This window comes from Octodon degus, unplaced genomic scaffold (genome assembly GCF_000260255.1).
Source record: "Octodon degus isolate 3935 unplaced genomic scaffold, OctDeg1.0 scaffold00296, whole genome shotgun sequence".
In the NCBI taxonomy this organism is placed as follows: domain Eukaryota; kingdom Metazoa; phylum Chordata; class Mammalia; order Rodentia; family Octodontidae; genus Octodon; species Octodon degus.
Genome location: NW_004524872.1, coordinates 1,199,659 through 1,207,561, shown reverse-complemented (window position 1 = coordinate 1,207,561; position 7,903 = coordinate 1,199,659). Strand labels below are relative to the sequence as shown.

General features: G+C 50.0%; 1 long non-coding RNA gene across 1 annotated transcript in view; it reads left to right on the top strand.

Annotated features, from left to right (window-relative positions):
• Window positions 1-3,011: 3,011 nt before the first annotated feature.
• The window catches only part of LOC111814350, a 19,642-nt gene continuing 14,750 nt past the window's right edge, over window positions 3,012-7,903 (top strand). The window contains exons 1-2 of the long non-coding RNA XR_002819358.1: window positions 3,012-3,267; window positions 4,316-4,404. This is a non-coding gene — a long non-coding RNA (uncharacterized LOC111814350). The remainder of the gene's footprint in view (window positions 3,268-4,315; window positions 4,405-7,903) is intronic.

Below are 7,903 nucleotides of genomic sequence, written 5' to 3'. Positions count from 1 at the left end.
AACCACTAAGAAGAATATATGCAGTGTATTATTTGTTGAAACTGTACTTCCGATTTGATTTGAAACTGTCTCATTGCTATCTGTTTATCAATAAAACTGTAGAAAAAAAAAAAAGACTTACAAAAAAAAATAAAATAAAAAAAATAAACCAAAGCCATGGAACTCAAGGACAGGGTCCGGGGGCAGGAGGAGTGTCCAGGGAGGCCTGAGGCCTTAGCTCTTGTGGCAGGTACTGCACGAACAATTGCGCTGCCTCGCTCGCTTGACCACAAGACGACTGGGGCTGTGCCCACTGCATCACAGGAGAAAAATAAGAGGTGCCACACTTGCTGTGGCCATTGGGGAAGGTTTCTGAGAATGGGAGGCACTAAGGCTGGGCTCGGTGGGCGAATCTGGTGGTGGAATGGGCTTGTTCTGGGGATGGCATGGGGGGAGGAAAGGCTCCAAGCCGGGCTGTGGGTCCAGGATCATGAGACTCGCAGAGCGGCCAGCTGTGGGGCTTGTGGCAGCTGGAGAGTGGAGCAGAGCTCGGCAGAGGGGCATCTGTGTCCCAGCTCCTCCTCCACCCTTGTGGGTGGGCTGTGCCCGGAAAGAATTCTCCTGGAGCATGTCTTCCCTGGGGCCCAGGGAACTGGTGATGGCTTGGAAGGGCTTTTGTGCCCCTCCCCCCACTCGCCAACACAACTTGGAAGCTGAAAGTGGCTTCTCTGAGGAGTGAGGACAAAACCACTTCAGAGGAGCTGCTGCTGTTGAGTCATATGGCAGCTTCCCTCTGTCATTACCTCATTAGAGAAAGGGGGGCACCCAGAGGCTTTGAAGCACCAAGAAAGAGCTCTGCCCTGGATCTAGCCAACCTTGCTCAAGGGGGCTAATTACAGAGCAGGGTCCTCCAAGTGTGATGTGCCAGTGGGCCTCTGGGGCCACGCAGAGTCATCAGGGAGTGGAGGGAAGGTGGCTTCAGCATCTGACATGGCGGGCTGGAGTATCTGAAGCCACAGACTGAGAGGCCATGACTCAGTGTGGCCTTCTTTTTTCTGGGATAGCGCAGCAGGTACTGTGCAGCTCAGTTGGAAGCCCATGCTGAAGGCGGTCCGTTTCTCAGGAAGCCTCTGAACTGAGCGTTCTACTCTCGCCTGTCATCTTGGACTGTGACAGGGTCGTTGTCTCTTCCAGGATCACGCTGAGGTTCTTTGGGGATAAATATTCAATTCCATCAGCTCCATAGTTGGTCAGATGGAAGAGAAAAGGCAGCTGGTCACTCCAACAGAGGAGATGAGCCGTGCTATCTTGGAAATATTTCCTTCTCACTACACCTGAAAATGCCACTTTTGTGGAGTTGCTAGTCTGCAAATCTTATCTGAGCACATACAATGTGTCATGCATGGTGGCAGGGACAAGAGGATGCTCCACCCTTGTCCAGCCCGTGTGTGTGTATAGGGGAGACAGAAGACAAACTGTAATCACTCCAGACTAGAATGGGCCCTGGGAAAGACAAAAGGGTGCAGATCAAGGTGGATGGAGTGACCCTGATTTTGAGGGGGGCTAAGCTCACTGCACAGGAAGCCATGGGCCTTTCTACAAAGAAGACAGAGTCCTTAACAGAGCATGTGGTATGTGTAAAGGCTTCTGGGGCAGCTGAGAGCCCAGTAGAGGTCCTTGGAGTAGAGCAGAAGATACAGGGAAGGATTCAAAACAGAGAAGTGGGCAGCGCCTGGAGGTCGCCTTCATATGTTCCAAATGGACAGACCCATTCAGGATTTCCAGTCCCAAGACGGTCCCCACAGCAGGCCTCCCTCCACAGGCAGGCAGATTTCTCACTCAGCTTTTAAGTCTCTAGATCTGAAAATTTTGTATTCTGTAGCCACTGAAGAGCTTGGAGAGTCTTTGCTTTGAAATGGAAGATCATTTTTTTTTCAGAAAAAAATGATCAGATTCCTCACGACCTCTTGTTCCAGGGAGAAGAGGCAGCATTTTATCACCGTGGCTTTGTACCACAGCTACAGCTAAAGCCATTTGAGTGCGTGCCAGTGTAACAAAGGGAAGCTGAAATGGATGACTCAGTCTTGGGTCGTGAGAGCTCAGGGAAGCCAGACGGCACTGCTCCTCTTTCCCCGGCCCTCAGCTTGGGTGCCAGGAAGGGCGCCTGGCAGGAGCAGGGCCCCGGGGGCCTGCTTGGGCCCAGCAGGTCTCCATTTAGCAGCCGCTCTGCGGTACAGCCTGGGGGCTTTGCTCACATGCCTGTTTTGAGAGGTCGTGGATGAAGGATGGGCTGAAAGTGAGTCTGTCATGAAGACTCTAAGCCAGCATCTAATGACATAGGTTGAAACACACTTTCTGACTGCAAGGGATCTTGGGGCTCACATGGTAATGGGTGTCACAACCCCTCAGGTGGAGGCTTTTGTCTATAGAGCATTTCTCAAACTCAGCTAAATATGACTGCTTATTCTGAGGAATACCTTATGGGCTGAGGAGTTTGTGGCTCTCAGTTCTGGATACACTGCTTTCATGTGACATGATCACCCTGCTGCTATTGTTGTCACCAAGAATAAATTTTAAAATAGCAATGAGCAACCATCCATTCATCTACTCAACTGCTGGTCCAGCATTTATTCAACCAACCACCTGTCCATTCATCTAGTCAATCATCAGTCTACCTGCTTGTCCATCTACCCTTCTATCTATCGACCCCTCCACCCACCTACTTGCTGATCCATTCACTCATCCATCCATTCTTTTCCCACCCATCCTCCATCTATCCTCCATCTGTCCATCTCAACCTGTCCACCTACCCACCCATATACTCATCATCCATATAGCCAAGCAAGCACCAATCCAGCTAACCACCATTTTTGGCACAGAGGGCTCTCTGTAGCCTGGGCACAGTACAAAGCTTTTGGTAGACATCCCCAGATGTCCTCAGGAAGCTTCTAGTCTCATGCAAAACTACACTCCACATACAGATAACCAGATCTCTGCATGGAAAATAATTTTTTTTCTGTCCTTAGGGGAAAGTTTTACAAGAAGTTAAAAAAAGAGAGCAGCTCCTCCTCTTTGCACATGCTGAAGACTATGTGGAGTAGGTGCCATTTCCACCTGAAGAGGGATTTGGACATGGAGAGCTAAAAGCTGGGGCCAAGGATCCCTGGAGCCTACCCTGCAACGAGGGAGCTTAGAGGAGCCGTCCTGCTTTCCTCCTTCACAGCTCCGCTGGGCTGAGTCGTGACTGCAGCACAGATGAAAGGCTGCTGCCTCTCTGCCTCATCCCTGGTAAGCCCTTCACTAATGAGGACTAATTTTGCATCAGCATGCCTTCTTTCGGCGCCAGCTTCAGATCCTTGAGTTTTATGCAGATCAGAGGTGGATGCGTGTTTGTGATAACAGAGCCCGCAGAGAAGGTCCCCAGAGCCCAGGAGAAGAAACAACACAACTGCCTAGCACTACTCACATTTCACCTGGGATGCCTAGATGCTGACTTTCCAGAATGTTCTATCATGGGGAACAGAGGTGGCTGAGAGGGAGCTGAGATCCTGGGTCCCCTGCAGCGAAATGGCATATTTACTCCAGTAGAACCATATGCTGGACAGCCAGTGGGTGTGGGTGGGAGCCAGGTCCTGAGCTTGGGGGCACAGGTCAGCAGGCAGCCAGGTACCTAGCCAGGTACCAGAGGTTCTATGGTAAGGTGGAAAACAGACAACCAACCACCACCGAGTCGTTAAATAGGGCGTGCACCCGCTGTGACTATTACTCCGGAGAAACAGTCCGAGCTATGGGTTAGAGGGTAGCTAAAGAGAGGGGAATGTTAGAGTTGTCAGCTTCTCAGGGAAGTGATCTCTGGCCTGAGAAGAGGCGGTACTAGGGTGGTGAAAAGAGTGGAGCTGACCATTGGACAGCCCCGGGAACCAGTCCTGGCTTTGCGGCTGGCTGTGGTGTGACCTTGGACAAGGAGACGGACTCCTCTGGCCCTCGGTGCCCTCCTTGGGCTGCGCCGAGGGAGGAGGAGAGGAGAGGCACGGGGTCGACCGAGCCAGCCCCTGGAGCTTGGCAGCGCTTCCTAAGGATCCGCTTTTGGCCTCTTCTCCCTGCCACACACACTGATTAAAAGCCCAGGTTGGCAGTTATTTATGTGTTTGATTAATTAAACAATTGGGAAACAAATTAATTATTACTTAACGAAGGCAGTTTGGACGACACAATCTTTGCAAACACGAGGCCTGGCGGGGAAAGGAACAAAAGTGATCCTCGGCGGTGCGAATGGGAACCGCTGAAGTAGAAAATCTTCAAGGTCCCTCTCATCTGGAAAATTTGCCTTTTCTAGCCGAGCGGAATGTGGCTCGCTGCAGATAAATGTTGACTTATGGTTTGAGCGGCTTATTATCTGTCACGGCGCCTTCAAATGGCAGCCAGGTAATCAACGCGATGGCACCTGCCTAGCGTTTATCCCAAGCGAGAGGCGCAGGGGAGACATTGGGCCGGAAGCCTGCGCGCGGTCCGCGGCGGCTGCGGTCTGGGTTGAGTCTGCCCCTGTCCCCTCGCCCCAGCCCTCCCGGCAGCTGGAGCTGGACGGTGGCCGAAGTGAGCTGCCAAGCCCAGCAGCCACCGGCCTAAGCCCTGCGCAGAATGGCCCTTGGTGGGAGGTGGGGGTTGTGGGTGAACTTCCAAACCACCCAAGTTTTTCCACCTTGTCAAGTTCTCATCTGCTTCAAGGAAAAGTTCCTGAGGATGGCGATGTGACCCCCTATTCCTACCCACCCCACCACTTCTGCCCCCCCCCCGGGTCCCCAGTCCCCTTAATAGCAAGCATGGCCTGAACACATCGCTTCATTTTCTCAAAGGTACTGCGCGATTTATGGCCTTCTCCCCTCCAAATTTGCCCTCACTAGGTACAGGAGAAATTCTGATTTGTCAGGAAGCTGTCCAGTCATCCGGAACCTTCCCCAGGGCCCGGAAGGTCGACTCCCTCCATGGGCCACATTAATTTTATTAGATGCCTTTTTCCAAAGCCAGGGAACAGCACAGGAGCCCTCATAGAGGGGCCCAGTTCCACTCCTGTGCACTGCCTGCTGCTGCTGTTGCGTTTTAAACAGTCTACCCTGCCCTCTTGTACCCAGTTCCCTCTGGGATCGGGCCTCTTGCATGTTACCTTAAGTTGCTCTATGTCATCACAAAGCCTAATGCTTGTCCACTCCACAAATTGTACCAAATGTTTGTTCAATACCAGCAGCCGATAGCTTCCTGCGATCCTGGCAATGGGTCCCTGCTAACCCGCTAGGAAGGAGACAGTAGCGGAGGCCAGATATTCTGCGCATTAGAAGAAGCAAAAGGCAGTGGGAGAGAGGTTTGGCTTGGAAAGCTGCAGGATTGGGGAGTGTTGCCCATCACCTCCTTTCCCAAGGTGGCACAGTCTCATTGCAGAGGGCCGCAGTGACACTAGGAGAGGCTTGGTACCTTGGGAGTGTCTCCATAGTTCTTGTTTAGAGCTGGAGAATGGTTCCTCTTGTACACTTTGACATGCAGCAGAATCCAAGTGCTGTCCAGTGCCATTTCCCAGGCCTCCCAGGCAGATTTGGCTTAGAAACCTCTGTATAGCCCACAGTGGGCACACACTGCAGGGGCCAAGTTAGCACGCTTGAGTGCACTGCTGATGGTGGGCTATGTCCACACGGCCCATGGGGGCTGGGGAACATGCTGGGGGCGCAGAGGTGGGTCCCAGGCTCTGACTTCTGATGCCCATAATTTGCTTGTCCTTTCTCACTCAAAGTGACATGATTCTGGAAAGGCCAGCACATCTGCTTCTCCTCAGAGACACATCTGTGGTTTATCATGCAGCAAGGACAGCCAGGGAACAGGACAGAAGCCTGCGAACACATGGGTGTTTGGGGACCACTAGTTCTTTGATTCTGCTGGTGGTCACAAATGAGATAAGATGTGAAGGGGCAGGCTGGAAAGACTGCAAAGCTCAAATTTTCCCCCCCTTTTCTCTAGTGGTGACAGGAAGTAGCACATGGGTTGTAATCAGGAGAGTGATGCCGACAGTCCTCAGGGTTTGAAGACTCATTCTGGCTATGGAATGGAAAGGTGAAACTGAGGTCATGGAAGTGACAGTGAGGAAACTCTGTGGGCCAAAAACCCCCCCCAAAAAACTGCACAGGCTCTAGTGGGCCTGGCACTCTGGTAACTGCAAGGGAAAGAAAAGTGAGGAAGGCAAATTCATGCCCTCAAGGGACTTGCATTCATTTAGGCCAAGCAAAACCAATCAAAACAATTACTAATGCAAAATTACTGATGGATATTCATTACCAGGAGTGGGGTAATGGTTTACTGATAGACTTGACAGGGAGCCACCGTCAGTGTTTAAAGCAAGAAGTTAAAGTATGTCATCATTTTAATTTGTGAAAGATTAATGTTTACTTCTGGCCCCCGAGATAAAAGGGACAGAATGGGGTAGACAGAGAACTGGACAAGACAGGTGATAATGAATGTGGACAAACATGGGCCAAAATGAAGCACTGAAAAGGAAGCCAACTCTCTGAAATCTGTGGACTAGGGAGGTAAATCCCAAACCAAATAAAGCAATCTTCATGGGAAAAAGAGACACATAGGAGAATCTGATGAGGTTGATGGTAGAATGTGTGTGTGTGGGGGGGGGGTGGAATTATACAGGGCAGGGAGCTTTGCAGTAATAAAATCCATGAAATCGTGTGGTCTTACCCAGAATCTCTGAGCTGAATGCCCCAGGGAGGCATTAGAGCTCAGATTAGCCATGGGTCAGTCAGGGCACTCATTGGAGAAACCAGAAAAGCCACACCAATGGACTTAAACTATTTCTTAAGTAATGACTACATTAGGACCATCCTAACAAAGATTAAGATAAGGCTCAGAGGAATCAAACTGAACCACAAATTGTCTGAAAAACTTTGTGCCCTAAAAAAATCTTTGTTTTATCATCTGCCCATCAAAACAGAACCCAAGGGCTGGGGAGATGGCTCAGTGGAATAAGCGCTTCCCTGGCAAGCGCAAGGGCCTGAGTTCAATCCCCGGTTCCACAAAAAAAAAGAGAGAGAGAAGTCAAAATGGAACCCAAAACTCTTTGAAAGCACCCAACCAAATCCAGACGAAACCCACTCTGAGCAATTGGTTTTTGCTTGCCTCACATGAATGCAAGTCCCCTGAGGGCATGGATTTCTCCTCTCTCTTCTTTCCCAAGCAGCTGCCAGATGTCAGGCTCACAACAGGGGCTCCAGGAGTGCTTACTGGAGAAAGCGGCCTCTACCCGACCATCCCACCTTCTCCCTTAGCACAGCTGATACCCTGTACACCTCGCGCCTGGCCCACACCACTCTCTGTCACTGCCGTGACATCCCTTTCTCCTTTCTAGGCACATTAAAAAGTTGGATAATGCGATCTACAATCAGAAGAAAATTAATCCACAAAAATAGTCCTGAAAAAGATGATGGAATTAGCAAACAAGGACATTAAAACAACTATTAAGATGTTCATTCAGTTCTTTAAAGAAAATATGAGTATAATGAGGACAGAAATTTAAGAAATAAAAAGAACCTAATAAAACTTCTAGAGATGAAAACTGTAATATTAACAATGAGAACTTTAGCATATGAGATTAAAAGCAGATTAGAGAAAGGAGAAAACAGGAGTAGTGAACATGAAGCATGACTACTCATCAAGGTGATGAATGTTAAAACTGCAGTAAGCAGGGGCCGGGGAGGTGGCTCTGTGGAATAAGTGCTTTTCTGGCAAGTGCAAGGGCCTGAGTTCAATCCCTGGTTCTGCAAAAAAAGAAAAATAAAAAAAGAAAAGCACTACAGTAAGCTAACGCTACTCTCATCAGGAGGGTTCAGATGAAAGCGACGTCACTAAGTGTTGGTGAGGATATGGAAGGACTGGA